The sequence below is a fragment of the Rhinolophus sinicus genome, chromosome 2 (assembly GCF_057876585.1).
Source record: "Rhinolophus sinicus isolate RSI-liver-muscle chromosome 2, RSI-T2T, whole genome shotgun sequence".
Taxonomy (NCBI): Eukaryota; Metazoa; Chordata; class Mammalia; order Chiroptera; family Rhinolophidae; genus Rhinolophus; species Rhinolophus sinicus.
This window is the reverse complement of record NC_142502.1, coordinates 33,090,630-33,107,203: the sequence shown is the minus strand read 5'-3', so window position 1 is coordinate 33,107,203 and position 16,574 is coordinate 33,090,630.

Here is a 16,574-nt window from a genome sequence, read left to right as displayed (position 1 = left end):
CAACTTTGATTCTTAAAAACTCAGAAAAATACTAAGAATACTTTTTATATTACTGTTTTTCACATTTCTACATGCTTTTAGCAGGAGAATGTCAGGTATATCTCTGTATTGCCATAACTGGAGACTAGGAATTTTCTGTAACACCTTTTCTCTAATATTGTCAATTTTCAATTGCTTTTATGTTTGTCATAGTGTCACATTTCTCCACTCTCAAACTTTTTTGACTTTGACTATTCTCTCTTTTTGCTACTTCTGAATCTTTTTTCTTTGACTTCTATCTTAATGTATTTTTTCTTTTGTTTAAGAATGCTTTGATCCCCTCCAAGACAAAGATTAGACAGATGTTTTCCAAATCCTTGTACCATCTTCAAAAAGACAGACTTTTTTTTCAGTTTAACACATGGTTGTCTGTAATCTTGTGTAGAAATTAAAATAGTATATATCTGCAGTACATAGAACCAGAACTTTGATTTCAGTACCGATGCTCCTCAACTTGCAATGGGGTTATGTCCTGATAACTCCATTGAAAGTTGAAAATATTGTAAGTTGAAAGTACATTTAATACACCTAACCCACTGAACATTGTAGGTTAGGCTTACCTACCTTAAACATGCTCAGAACACTACAGTTGGGAAATTATCTTGAGTTTCATCTTTAGATTAGTTTCTTCCATCTCCTCACCAGAAACAGATACAAATGGACATCTTATATACATGATGAGATGCAAACACACACACACACACACACACACACACACACACACACAACATATACAAAATATGCTGGCAACACAGTACACTGTAGAATATCTGTTGTTTACCCTCATGATCACATGGCTGTGCCTTGCTGTCACTGTGCAGCATCAGAAGGGTACCTTACTGCACATCACTAGCCTAGGAAAAGATCAAAATTCAAAGTACGGTTTCTACTGAATGTGTATTGCTTTTGCACCATTCTGAAGATGAAAAATAGTAAGCTGAACAATAGTAAAGAAGACTATCTGTACTTTTTTTCTAAGGGATTATAGACCTTTTTGATTCTTCCTGGAAACAATCCCTGGCAATCTGTGACAGCTGAATGGTTATTTGGCCTCTGCTGCTGGGCATTTAGTTTGTCAAGATTCCTAGCAATACTAGCTTTAATTTAATTGGTCTATTTCTTTCTTGGTTCTTGATAGCCTTTGTGAATATTTTTAGGTATTTAAGTATTTAAGGCATTTATGTTAGTTTCCTATGTTAGCAATCATCTTCAAAATTAGACTATTGGCCAAGACATGGAAACAACCAAAGTGTCCTTCGATAGATGAATGGATAAAGAAGTTGTGGTAGATATGCACAATAAAATACTATTCTGCCATAAGAAAAGATGAAATTATACCATTTGTAACAACATGGATGGATCTTGAAATTATAATGCTAAGTGAAATAAGTCAGACAGAAAAAGTTGTGAACCATATGATTTCACTGATGTGGTATCTAAAACTGAAAACAACAAAAGAACAAGACAAACAAATGAGAAACAAAAACTCATAGACACAGACAATAGTTTAGTGATCACCAGAGGGTAAGGGGGGAGGGGAGTGGTAGATGAGGGTAAAGGGGATCAAATATATGATGATGGAAAGAGAACTGACTCTGGGTGGTGAACACACAACGTGAGATATAGATGATGTATTACAGAATTGTACACCTGAAATCTATGTAACTTTACTAACAATTGTTGCCCGAGTAAACTTTAGTTTAAAAAAATTTAGGCTATCACTACCACAAAATGTGATTTTTTAAAAAAACACACCTGTGAACAGGAATGTAAACAAACAAACAAACAAAACCCATAAAACGATCTCCATTTACCCTTAACATCTCTCATAGTACTGCTGGTCTGGTGGGGCTATACATAATAATTTAGTATATTAGAATGACACAACATTAAAAACTTGAATAGTTTTTTAAAAATAGCTGTACAAAAGTGTTTGACTAAGAGGCAAAGATAGTTGATTCTGTGCACTTATGGTTAAATGTAATATCACATGCTTTTGAGGTTCCTATAAAAGGCAATTCAATAATGGGTAATGAAATGATATAAAATTGAATGCAAGTATGATACTTGAAATGCAGTACTCACTTTCATAAAGGCAGAAATTAAAGCTGTTTGTATTGATGAAATAACAGTTTTCAATTAAAAAATTTCAAAGGTGGAAAAAAAATTATTTTATCTTAAATGTCTATACTTGACATAGAGAAATATGCAATGAAATTTTAAAAGGCACCACAATATGTGTTCCAGAGCTTGTTTTAAAAACTGCTGTAACTAGTCCCATGTCCCTGATAAAACTCTCCTCAATGATTGCTATGAAATCTCCCTAAAGTTGTTCTGAATGAAGGTGTTACTTTATGTCAGGTTTTCTTTTTACAGACAGAATTTAGAACTTATACACTAAATGTTGACTATTGTATAGTAGCACATTATTCCAACGTTCTGTAACATACTAAATTTGTTGTTTTTTGTTTGTTTGTTTTAATGTGTATGAATCTCTATGGTTTAAACTATAACATGGATAGATCAGAGATGGTGAAATATAATGTTTATGATACTGCATCAATCCACAACAGGCCTTTGGTTAAGGATATAAAACTGGCTTATTGTTTCATTGGGAAAATTAGATTCAATTTGTAGAACTTGAATTTAGGAAGCCTTTACAAGGGACATAACTGATTATTTACAAACATTATCTTGTTCTTACTTAAGAATTTGATTTTAAAAGATTCAATTATTTAGATTGAGGTTTTAGAAAAATGTTGATCAACCTGGTTTAAAAAAAGTTTGGCTTAACAGGGGTAAGCCTTAGCTACATAGAAAACTCACCTAGATGTTAAATACTTATTTCCCCGGGAATTCTTAGATAAATAAATACTTTGTTGTGGAGAAAAAACGAACAAGTCTGTTTCTTAAAATGAGTTCCTATATGTAAGGATGAAGGACAAATAAAAAATAGAAAATTCCGTTGTCAACGGTCCCATCCCTTAGTCCTTACTGCATTTGAGGCTGTCTAGTGAAAAACATGTCAAACAAACACACATATTTAATTTTTCTTCACATGAGCAACCACAATATTTAATAATTAAACCTCTGGAATGAGCCCAGCATACTGATCAAGTTTTCCTATCACCTTTTTACGCTACAACCTTTCCTAAACAATTTTTATTGAGTGGGATAGTCAAGGTGAGGACAATTTCCTCACCAGCTCTACTTAAGCATATTGAAGCAGCAGTAATAGACGTGATTGTACCAGCCCTTTCACTGTGTAAATCCAAGCTGGAGTGCAGAGAACATCAAAGGGGTCAAGGAAATAGTCTGGGTTTTGTGTCCTGACTTGTCTCTGTTCTCTCTGTGGTAGCTGATCCCATCTGTCTCCAAGAGCTGAGTATAGCAACTTGTATTGTGGGTATTGTTCACAAGTCACCTAAGTAAAAATTAAACTTTTCCCATGTGTCCGGTCTGGTGTTAAAATATAAAAACGGGTGCGTACTTATACAAGCAGAGTCATGAATAATGCTACTCTGTAATCCAGACTAACAAACAAATGATGTAAAGATTTCCCTGTTTGAAATATTTGATTATGTTTTCTCTCCTTTTAAATATTTTAGAGACTTAGCTAGTTGAATTGGGTTAAGAATAGCTACTCTGCAGGGTGGTTCTGAGGCTAGAGCTTTCATAAACCTGTATAAAGTATTTAGTACAGTGACTAATAATGGATAAGTAATAGTTATAAATCATTATCACCTCTAACTACAGTGACAGTCATTAGCTGAAGAAAGGTGCTTTCAATAAAAGAGGATGCATACTAAAATCTTTATTTTCTAATTCCTTTTTAAGCATAATGACGGCAGCTTCCATATACTGAGCTGCTGCCACTTATCAAGCTTTGCTGTAATCACTTTGCTTTCCTGGTGTGTAAGGTGTCTTATGATATAATATCCCACACCTGAGGAGTTAGATATTTAACAAGAAAATAGTAATATTTAAAACTGAGAAACAATTGGTCCTTAATTCTTAGGCTCAGTTTTAGGGAAAACCAGAGTTAATGCATTTTAATGAGTCTTCCTGAGGTATATGATATTCGAAGAGAGATCTAGATTATTGACTTAAAGCATACAGGCAGTGTTTAGTGTGAATTAAACTATATCTGTATACATCATTTTTCCTTCTGTCTTATTTATAATTATAGATTATACTTTATCATTTTGGCCAAAACCCAAGAACTGATTGACATGGGGCATTTAAAGTATTTTTCAAATTAAACAAAATAGAATAGTTAAATTGCTTTTATGGTCTGTGAAGACTCCGGCTTTGTTCCTTATAGTGAATGGGGAAGTACAAGTCATTTGATTGCTCTTTAACCTTTCATTATATCGACAATCTGTTATTGCCTAGCATCAATTCCATTCTTCTCAGAAGGTGGCTTGGCATTTTTGTAGTGTTTTCAATCTAGGGAGATAAATCTGTATCTCCATCTGGATTGACCAGATGAGGCTCCCTTCAGAGCCAATTAACACTTTACCGATGGGGTCACCTCAGCATGGTATAAGGTGCTTTGCACCTCCAGGGCTACCATAAACTGTCTCCACAATGCCTCCAGATGCTCCAGGGCTGAAACCAATCAATCTTTTACATAAGTGGCTGGCATGCCTACCCCAGAGTCCTACAAAGATTCACAGTGATGACCATGCTGAAAGAGGTATCTGCTTCTCCAAGCCAGAGTCTTTCCAATATTCTTTTGGTAGCGTCTCCATGTACTTACACAGACTGAGACTGATGTTCATGACCCGCCAGAAGGCGACCTAGGCTTGGTGGTTCCTAGGCTCCTGTTCAGTTTTATAGTCACAACATCACTATAACTTCTTGACTAGCTTAACTAGAGATTTCTCAGCAACCTCAATTTGACAATTGAAACGCCATAAATGAATATGTAAAGCCTGCCAATGCCCAGTCCAGGATAAGAGTTACAGGCCACATTTGTTAAAATACTTAAGGCATGAGCATGCCAGCTCTGACACTGCTGGAAGCAGATCAGGCATCTCTTTGTGCTGTCCTGGCTGTACCTGGGATATCTGTGGGTCTTTCTATAGGAAATCAGACTTGGTTCACAGACTGCTGAGGCTTTTCTGCACAGGCGTCTCATTTAATGAAGCAATTCCTTTTAACTCTGCTTTAGCTGGGAAAGAATGCAAATTAAATATTCTTTAGTAGGGAGGGTGGGAGGGGTGACAAGTGAAGGGGAAAAAAGAGAAAAAAAAAGCATGGGGGAGTGAGGTGGAGGCACGGAGTTCCGTCAGGTGGCTGGCTAACTAGCTCGGCCTTTGTGTAGACAGTGTCTGCCTGTGGGATGGAGCTAAGAGACAGAAGAATGACAGTCTGGAGGAAGAAAGAAAGACAGTAATTATGGGATGCGTGCGATTAGTGCGGTAGCCAGAGAAATTAAGCCACGAGTCCTAGGAATCTTCCCTTCTATATGGTACCTGCAGAGGGGGAGAAAAGACCTCACTACAGAGTTCAGTTGGAATCCACTCCCTGCCAGCTCAGCTTGATTGCTTTCTGGGTTACCTACTGTGGAGGTTCAGCAGCTCGACCTTCCTTTCAGCAGAGCTATATTGTCCTGCCCTGAAAAAAAAGCAGATTAAGAATTTACAGGGATCCCTCCATCACTGGCCTCTGACAGGAACACTCAGGGAGCTGATTTTTCATGGTCCAATTTGCCCGAAGCCAAGATTCCTATCAAAATGTATTCTGTTAATGTAAAGTGCCATTGAAGATTTAAGAAATATCTAACTTCCTGTTAAACTTTCTCTCCCTTTTCTTCCCCCACCATCCTCTTGTTTTGGCATTCTTCCTGAGCTGCTTTACTATTATTGTTATTCTTTGAGGAATATATACATTTTGAGTTCAGGTTTGGAGATGAGCAGTAAATCACATCAGTTAAGTTTACAATGCTTTTGCCGGGAGGTGAATTGTATTCTGACTGTCTTGAGTCTGAACTATTCCCAGCTATAACTTAGATCATACTTGAGTTGTTTAATTTTATGTAAATGATTTAATGAAAAACTGTAAGTTTGCAGACAAAATGAAAAACATTTTTTGTTAACACAAAAGCTTTTTCATTTCATCAAGCTAGGAAGAAACAAAGGCTTCTCAATATTTTCTTAGTTTAAGATATTTTTGGGGTGCTGTTTCAGATGGCACGAAGGGAAAGTTAGTCTGATTTTGTGCCAGGGATCATATTAAATCATCTCAGGTAGAGGCTATCCTTCTTTGACTCTTGATTGTAAGTGACTTGAGCTCAGCCATTTTAACAGCCCTAACATTCTCAATATTTATGCTGAAATTTTGAGGTTGTGCTGGTCAATGGCATGGTTGTGTTGTGCTTATTCTTAGTACTCCCGAACAGAAGGGATTCTTGAATGCTCTGTTTTGCTGACAGGGAAAGTGAGAAGCAGGAAACATTTACTAACGACAAGAAAGCTTAGCAGATGGGCTGTAATGATTTTCTCGGAGGAGAAAACGAAACATCTTTGTCTACTATTCATATTGGTGCTACCCAGCATGGCTAGATTCAGAACACAGTCCCTCATTAGCTGACTCAGCAACAATACCTCTGTTTATGATTTTGGATATAATCATATTTGATACATTGCATTTTGTTATATGCTTTGTATCTTCAAAGCAGGTGGTTTGAGATTTATTCACTGAAGCAAGTCCATTCCTTAAAACGTTCAATATAAAACGTACGTGTATATATGCTCTTGTTCTACACAGGTTTACCTTATTCCAGATATATTTATATCACAGTGGGTCCTATTCCAAGATGTTAAAACATAGACTTTGGTCCCTATTATAATGAAACTCTGGTGATGTTGGGTCTAAAACAAGTGCTTTAGAAATGCAGAATGATGGTTCCATTAACCTACCATCTCTCAAAGCATCTTATCTATTTTATTCTCACAATCTATAGACAGGTAGGAGAAGAAGACTGAAGTACTGCCCAGTATCACTGAATAATATTATTTTTAGATCTATTTATTAATGGTTTATGTTGATTTTAAATGAAAGACATGGGTTCTTCATTTTAGTTATTTGCAATATTCATTGGTAAAATATCAGAAAAATCCAATGAGTATTCTCAGTAAATAACTCTCATGATTTTTTTGCAACAAAGATCTGTCAATAGATCAGGGTATCCTTCTTCTCATTACACTCTAGTAGGTGAAGCTTCTAAGACATTAATATTTATTTCAATTTTCCTTTTTCGATATTATTAAGAGATAATTTTATTTTAAAGCCCCAAAACAACCATCTATTGCATTCTTCTAATGAATGCTTAAATGGGGTGGGTCGGGTGAGGGTCTAAAAAATAAGAGGACAGAAAGAAATTTGAACGTGAAAGTCCATTAGTTGATAATATATCTCATTAAGAAGACAAAATAAATAGGATGGTTAAAAATACTGAACTGACTTGTTCATTTATATATTGGATGCTAACAAATCATGTTGGGAAAATTATACCAAAAAAATCATGTTGGAAAAATTTATAAAACGTGATCATCTGGCCAGAACAACAACAACAGGTTACTAAAATAATGCCTAGGCTGAAGGAAGGAAGGATCAGCTCTAAATTAGTTAGCTGGGACAGACAGCTATGTTGAGATGCAAAACAATGTCCTGAGCATGTTGTGATTGCACCAGTGTACAGCAGAGTGTGCTAGCATTATTAGAACAAAACTACTGAGTGAGCTCAAGTCTGTGTTAATGTAATAGTAAGGAAAGAAAAAGAGCCAGGGGAGAAAAGGACAAATAAGGAAACTGGCTGTTGATAGCTCACACGCACTTGCAAGCCATAAAGACTTTTTGAAGTTCTAACAGAAACAGTCCCTGTGGAACAATGATAACAGGAGAGACAGTCATTGATGTGTAAATGACATCATCACCCGGAAGCCACTTTCACTCAACCAGAGTCCTGGATCATAGTGGGGTTCAAAGGGACTCTAATCTTACCCTGCTCATTTTTTTTCCTCCTAAATTCTTGCCAGAAATGAAGGAAACACAGAGATTCTTGTTCATGTCAGCTTTTCTGACTTGACCTGGAAACTGAGAGTCATGTAACTAGACAAGGGCTGCCCAGAGTTCACAGATTTTAGGATCAAGTTTGTGAAGACACTGCCTTAGATGTAGATAAGGACAGTAGTTGAAATTAGAGTTACATAAACATGAACAACTGTCTCCAGAGATGTCTATTAGTTTGAGAGAAACATGTAGTTGTATCAACAGTTTATAAATAAATGTGAATTTATCATAATATTGCTAGAACTTTTTGTGAAAGGAATAAAACCACTCCTGCCCTGAAAAGTCTAGCGTTTCCCTGTCTGAATCATTTGGTGCTATATAATTTGATATTTGATAGGTCATACTAATCAACATTTTTCCACTTTTCACTGGACGATAAGTCTATTTAGCAACATGAGCAACAGGAGACGTCATCCTTCACTTTCTGAGTCATTGGCTGGAGGAATTCCTAGGGATAGCCATTTTTTGAAGAACTAGATATTAATGATAGTTTCATCTAACTTGATGTATGTGGTACCATATAAATAACCTGATTACTCACTGGGAGTGGTGCATGAATCAAGAGTCATGACGCCCAGCACAGAAGTCACATTGAAAGGACAAATCAAACAATGGTATTTGCCAAATGTTGTTCCCTTTAATAAGGAACATAGATTTAAAATATCTCCAAATTCAAATGACAAAGCCCTTTGTCAGTAGAAAGTGTTTATATAGCACAAGCTAATTAGTATTAGGAATATCTGCTTTATTTCCTTTTCTCTGTAATTTAGACATCTATCTAGGAGAGGGCTGAGTAAGTCAAGTGTTCCTTTCAATATAAGCAATAAGTAGTTCACTTCCTGTACTCTCCATGAACTTTGTAATGGTTAAATGGAGCTATATTCAACATGAACTTGCAAATGCCTCTGTTATAATTTTTTTTGGCTAGGATTGGAAATCTCAATATAAAATAGAAACTATTTGACTTTCTGTTCTAATACCATAACAGGTCCTTTAGTGGAATGATAATATTAATCAGATGTGGCAATTCATTATCATTATAAGTTAAATGAGAACTTTGTTACCGTAGAATGTTGCATTAGGTGTGTGTGATTACATATTCCTCAGCTGTTAAAATATTATATGATAGTGGTAAAAAGTCTTTAGTGAAACATTTTACAGTAATTATTCAAATATTGGGCTGGCTTTAGTTTATCCAGTGAGAGTCTCTGGGGTGCTGTCTTTGGTTATATTTCGAAGAAGAGTTTGCCTTGTAAGGGAACGTGTTTGTATATGTTAATTTGAAATGGGTGTATGTTTGGCCAGGATTCAAGCTGGCAATTAGACGGTAAGTCAAATATAAGGCTCAAGGTTCACATGTAACAACTGGTGAAAAAGAGATGAAAGTGGGAAGTTAGAAGTTAGTGTGCAGTTACTGGAGGAAGCCAGCTTTGGTAAGTAGTCATAGTGGAGTGTTGCCTGCAAACATGTTCCCTCAGTTTTGTCAGTGCAGCCTTCACTCTTTACCCTGTGCTTTCCTAGATGTTATATAATCTTTTGCATTCTTCCTCTTAATGAACCTATCCATGGTAACTCTACTTTCTGGATATTTTCCCATTCTCTCTTCCTATTGGCACTTCTTTCGCTCATTCTTCTTCATCCAAGTTCTGCTAAATTTAAACCCCGAAAGCATTATTGTTGAATCTTTACTCATCTCCATCTTTTCTTTTATGGACTCAGTTCAGGCCTCAAGTCACATGGTTTAGGCAAAGTTAGCTGAGTCTGGTCTCCCTGCCTTCAGTTTGTCTACCATACAACTGACAGTGTGCTGTCTCATCTGTCCATATGCCTTTCCTTCCTAAGGTGGCTCTGCATTGCCTAGAAGATAAGAATCCAACCACTGTTATGGTGTTTCTAGACTCTCCATAATCTGGTTCTTGCCAACTCTTCCAGCCTCATCTCCTGCGTTAAAATTTTGGGCTTGCAAACACATGCCTTCAGGGTCTAGATAGGTAACATAATAAATAAAGTGGACTGGGTAGAAGAAGTAGAGAGTTCTGGGGACTATGGCAAACTGAAGTATGCAAACCCCTATGCCCCCTCCCTCAAAGCACTTGAATTTATTTGTATTAGAGCAATCAGTTTTCAGGGCAAGTTTGGCTCGGAATTATCAGTTTGTGACCTGTGCTAGTAACACCAAACTACTTGTAATTGCCTGCTTCTACCATGTCATTATTTTCTTTTCACAATGCATTGGCTCATGCTGTCTCCTTTGTGGATACGGCTCTTATCATACACTGTGCAGTCCCCTCACTTACTTCCTTCTTCTCAGGTTAACCATTTATCATTATTTAAGATTTAGATCAAGTAGTCATCTCCTTCAGAAGTCCATATATGGTCCTTACTTATTTCCTACAGCTTTCCATGTAATTTTCTACAGCACTTGCTGATTTTAATTAGGTGCCTGTTTCTTCCACTATACTATGAATACCTTGAGGGAAAACACACACTGTATTAACTTCAGTGTTCTTAGGGCATAGTGGAGAGTCAGGTACTTAGTAAGTACGCAGCAAAGGCATGAAGACTGTGATGAGTCACATAGAGCTCCACGGGGGTCAGTGCCTTGGGTTAGTTGGCCTTAGGGCCTATGGCTATGGAGGTCTATGGAAATCTCACAGAGTCATTTGACACGAGTTGGGAAAAGACCATGGCAAATCCTGTCTTCTTCATCTTTCTGGAATCTAGAATCACATCCATCACACTGTTGAAAGGAAAAGAGAAGGTTGGATGGCAGAAAGAAAAGAAAGAAGGAAGGAAAAGATTTGTTTTATTAATCTAGAAGTTCTATGGAGACATGGGAAGAAGGGAGGGAGGAAGGGAGACAACTTTAGTTGAAGTGAAGAATAAAAACAAAGCCTGCTTTAGAAGAAGGAGGAGTTTGCGATAGCCATACAAGAAGGCTGGACTGAGAACTGATGGCACTCAAAGTGCTGAGCTGCTCTGAGTTACATTTTATTCCCCGTCAGGACACACGTGGACTCTGTTTCAATTTTTTAACACAATCTCACCTAGAATAGAATATGTATTCACATATATTTTCTTTATGTAATAACTCATTTTGATTGACCCCCCATCCAAATTTTGAAGGATCATGTACGAGAGATGAGATGGGATGTTCTCAAAACACATAAACTTTAAGAAGGGGTGCCTAGCATTTGGCAATAGGAGTGAGTGACAGTGAAGAGAAATCGCCTATATGTGGAATTTCACCACATGGCCACTACGTATTTGCTTAGCTATCCCCTGCCATCAACCCGGATCACACTTAAAATGTCCCTGAGAAATATGTCTTACAGCTACCCCTGATAAATTCAAAGTTCTTAGCGACATACCATTGTTTGAGAATGTACATGAAAATTTTGGAGGTCCTATGCCTTTTTAACTCATTGTACAGACTCCTAAGAATAAGAGCAGAAGGAGCCTCAATAGTGTGATGTGGTATTTCTGATTTCAGCAGAGTGATTTAACAGGTCTGTCTGCAAAACACACAACAAACACATTTGTTCCCTACTATGGCAAGTGCTAATGAGAATTAACAACACAGAAAACCTCTAAATGTCCTTGGAAGAATGATAAATACAAAGGATAAGCATATTTCAGTCTTCTTGTAACCCATTTTCGCAGGGCTGCCAAATGACTCTACTGTTTGCCTCACACCAGGGGTATGTCAATGATGTATTTTTACAAGTGCTTAAATACTGAGATAAAAAGTGTGGTGTGAGTGTCAAAGGTGGACTCAAACACAAAGCTCCACTAACTCACCAGTTTCACTGAAGATAAATAGTTTTGCTTTGTAATAACAAAGGATATCCACATCTCCCAGTCAGCTACTTTACAAATCAGGAAGTTGTTCTCAAGGAGGCCTCAGATTAGAGCTGACATGGCCAGTGATGGGTGAGGGGTGTCATTCTGGTACAAAAGACAAGACATTATATCCTGACATTTGAAATCAACCCTCACAGAGCGGCTACCTTTGCCAACAATCTGGATTTAGAATACAGTCTTACCTGAGCTCTCTTCAGTATATAACCACCGTTTTCCTTTCCATCCCCAATCATACTTCAGGCCTTAGATTTGAATAGTAAATAGAACTATGTGCTAGCCAAATTCACTTTGATAACCAGAATAGAGAAGTCCGATCGTTCTACAAGCCAGTTAAACTATATATAGCTAGATACCTAGATATAGAAAACATTACTATTATGAATTCAAATTCACAGTAAAAGGTGTCCACTATTTACTTTGTTTCCCCCAGAATAAGACTGGGCCTTATATTAAGTTTTGCTTCAAAAGATGCACTAGGGCTTATGTTCAGGGGATGTCATCCTGAAAAATCATGCTAGGGCTTATTTTCCGGTTAGGTCTTATTTTTGGGGAAACACGGTAAGTGCTCAGAATTTCTGTGGAGTTGTAAGATATAGATACATAAGGAAATTGTCACTTGAGGTCCATAAGGGAATACAAAATATAAAGAAAAGTCTTGGAATTCAGGAGCATACAAGAACAACTAATCCATTGACTGTGAATGTTATCTAAAGGGGTTAAAAAAAATCAGACTTCCCTGTGGGTTGTGCATGGGGTATGCATTATGTGCTGTCATTAAAGTATTTTTTTTCTCTGTTAAGCAAGCATCCCCTGCTGGGACATCTCTTTGGTTTGGTGGGAGTCTGGCGTTATACATGAAGTGTGTGTTATCAGCTAGAAATTACTCCACATAAAAATTTAATGGTATTGTCCCAGCTATTTTTCAATCAGCGCATGTGTTTTATTCACATGATTTGGATTACTGAGGACGTGAATTATAATGCTGTGGTAAAACATGATCAGAGTTCTGTGTTTTTGTTTTTTTTCTTTCTGGTATAATCTTATGACTGATGAGAAACTCTGAAAAACAACAATGACTATAATTAAAATAAATTAAGCTTTACTGTTGGCAATAATTCTGAGATGCTGAATTGTCTCACGTTGGCTAGTTTAAGGCTTTCATTTGGATTACCTTGAAAACTCTGTGCACTGTGTTCAATCACTACACCTTTCTTTTTGCTTCCAGGCCCCTGTGTTTAAATCCATCAGTGTCCTAGAGCAGTGGGGTTTTTAAAAGTATTTGGAAGGGCACCAAGCCTGAATGTTTTGAGAGCACTTCCCAAGAAACACAGGACTGAATGTATTTTCATGGAGATTGAAGCAGATTTTTTTTTTTTTTTCCTGAGAACATTATTAAAGAAAACCCTTAAAGAGGACAGTGGAACCAGTCAATGCTTAGAGCTGTTTTGCCTAACTAAATCCATATCTTTTTTCAAGGCTTGTGAAATACAGTAATAATTGAAAGGCCCAAGTGATCTCTTTTCTGGTGTGAGATATTTATTTTCTGTTTTGCAAAACAAATTATAATTGTTTCTTTTGTAGGATATGTGTCTTTAAATAGAATTAAGCATATAAATTCTGAAAATGTAATTGGGTAATCTACTGGACATTATGCTGGAATCAGACACAAAACATAATTATGTTTGTGCCACTCTTTCTGATCTAATTCATACTTTTGTTCAGCATTTTTATATCAGGTATCACTAGATTTAATATACTTTTTATAACAGATCATGCATTTGTTTTACATTTTTCTGAGTACTTTAAGACCATTGGATGTTCTCCAACAACTTGAATTTAATCTAAAAATAACTTTAGGCAAATTTATTTTTCTTAGTTTTCCACAAGTCAAATGAATAGTGGTCAGATATATGAATTTTTTTTTTTTCTTTCAGAATTCCCTCTGTGAAGAGACTGATTAATTAAAGGGGAACCCTCCAGAGGTGTATTATTCCAATATCTCTCTCAACATCACAAATATTGATCTATTTAACATCTTCCATGTGTATAACCCAGAACAACAATTTTGAGTCTCACTCATGGTTTAGCAGTAATCAATTCCACCATTAGAACCTTAAATGAATTCATACACAGAGGAAGATCTTAGATAGTTTTTGGTGACATATTTTAAAATTGATGAAATCGAATCTACTATCTCTCTGAATCTATGAGTAAATATATTCTCTTCTTCTTGAATTATTTTCAATGACCAAAATGTGTGTGTGTGTGTGTGTGTGTGTGTGTGTGTGTGTGTGTATTTTATGTTAGCCATATTTAGATTTTGGGAGGGCAATGTATTAACTTTTTTTGCTTCCCTCTATTTCCTTTGAGAAATTACATAATTGCAGAAAAGTGCAAAAACTTAGTATAAGACATGCTATGAGACATGCTACTCTTACTGTCCCAAATTAGCAATTATGTATTGCTTTTTCGGTTCAGATGAAAAGATTACGGTTTCTTAAAATATGTATTTTATAAACACTTATTAATAATAAATGGATTTTCACTTTTTCTTCCTTCATTTCCTTAATCTCAGATATTTAAATTTACCGAGAATTCTAGATAAGTATACAATGGAAATCCTGCTAGTGTTCTGCAAAGAAAATTCAATAAAGTAGGTAAGTTCAGTAGATTTGGGAGCATTCAGTAGGAACGTACCATTGAGGCCCTTTAATTTTTGAAGTTTAGCACATTGGCATAGAAGGAAATGTAAATCAGTTTGCATGCTGCCACATTTCTTCACGATACTTTTATTTCTTTTTCACCTTTTTTGTTATCCTCTTGGTAGTAAAATTTCTCTATTTTGGTTCATTTTATTTTATCTAGAGATACCATGGTTTATCTCTTAAAATATTATAAAAAGTGCTTAAATAAAGATGCTACATTTTAATATTTAATATGATGAATAATTCTAAGAGTGAGGTGGTGGGAAACTAGTAGTTTGAGTTTGTCAAACAATTAGAGTGTGTGAGATGCTGATCCAAGTCAAATTTCATTGTTCTCTATTTGGAAGAGGAGAGAAGTGATTTTGCCAACTTTCAAATACGGTTCACTCAAAAATTGTCGGCTCTAATTTTGGAGCACATCTCAGAGTTAGTTTGGCTCAACTTAGTGATGTGACTTTTGGTTTGCTTTTACTTTCAATTCTCTTGGTAGTTCTGAAGGAAAAACTGAATTTCACAGAGGAATCTTGTTTGCACATGGTAAACCACCTTTTCTATGAAAAAAAAACACGTGTAATTGTGTGATTTATGTCTTCCTGGAGACAAGTGGCCTAAATTAAAGATGAGTGAAATGATTAAAGATTTATAAAAATACATTTTGTCTTTAATGTAAAAGATTTCATAAAGAAGTGTCTGTTTCATTGTTTTCAATATAACAATGGTTTTATCTTCTATCGAATGATAAAGATGGCTCAAATTCTATTTAATCTTCCTAATTTAAGCATGGTGTCATCAGTTATTTTTACACATGGCTATGCTGCACCTACTGTTTCAGCTGGCATTATTTTACATGCATGTGAGTGAACAGATAGGAGAATGTTCTTTCCAGACAAATGCAGGAATGAACGATTTTGTAGTCCCAGAGCTTCTTTGCATGACTAGATCTCCCCATCCTTTTTTCCAAGGCAGGTGGTTTCCTGTTTTTCAACAAAACTGAATGAAAACCTTATCTTGTCAGCTGGTAGATCAATAAAAATAATTTTTGATGATAGATCACCATGTGAACTTTGGCATGAAGTGCTGACAGAGTTCAAAGAATTTTGTGACATTTCTATGAAAACAACTTTTGCATTCCCATCTCCTTATTTTATGAACATATTTTCCTATGCTAAACAGTGAAAAATAAGATAAAATTGATGACATGCCCTGTTTCAGCCTAGTAAAAATGATGTTCACTTATTAATGAACTAGATGATTAAACCTGCGTCATTCATCACATTGTGAGAGTGGTTTCCTCCCAAAAGATTTACTTTTAGGTTTAACAATTACTTATCAAAACTGATAATCTAGGGATGTTGTTTTGACAAATTTTGTACTAGTAGTAGTATTAATAACTCAATATAGAACAATTAACTTTAATCCTACAGACGTTAACAAAGGAAATAGATTCTGTTGTTTTCTATTTATATACATTTTTGTAACAGAAGTGCGATAGCAATGAAAGACTTTAAAGCATACAAATATATGAGGTAAAATTTTGTTGTGGAAGTGGAAGCAATATAAGTTCAAGACAAGATACCAGCAATGTAAAATTTAAAGGAGAGATGACCCATGTTTATTTAAGTGGATGATAGTCCGTGTCCTAGCACCACTTGGGCTATATTGGATATATTTAAAAGAGTGATGTAAAATTATTTAAAAAGCTAACATGTATAATTATCCAGAAATCATATCCTTTGCAACTATTTAAATTTATGATGATTACTTTAGATGATAATCAAAACATACGAGAGGGAGTATCGAGTTTTCAAAATCCTTTTGAAATTTGTGAGCAAAAGTTTTGAACATCACTATCCTATGCTGCATCCCAGGCTATTTTCCTGGGGTTTT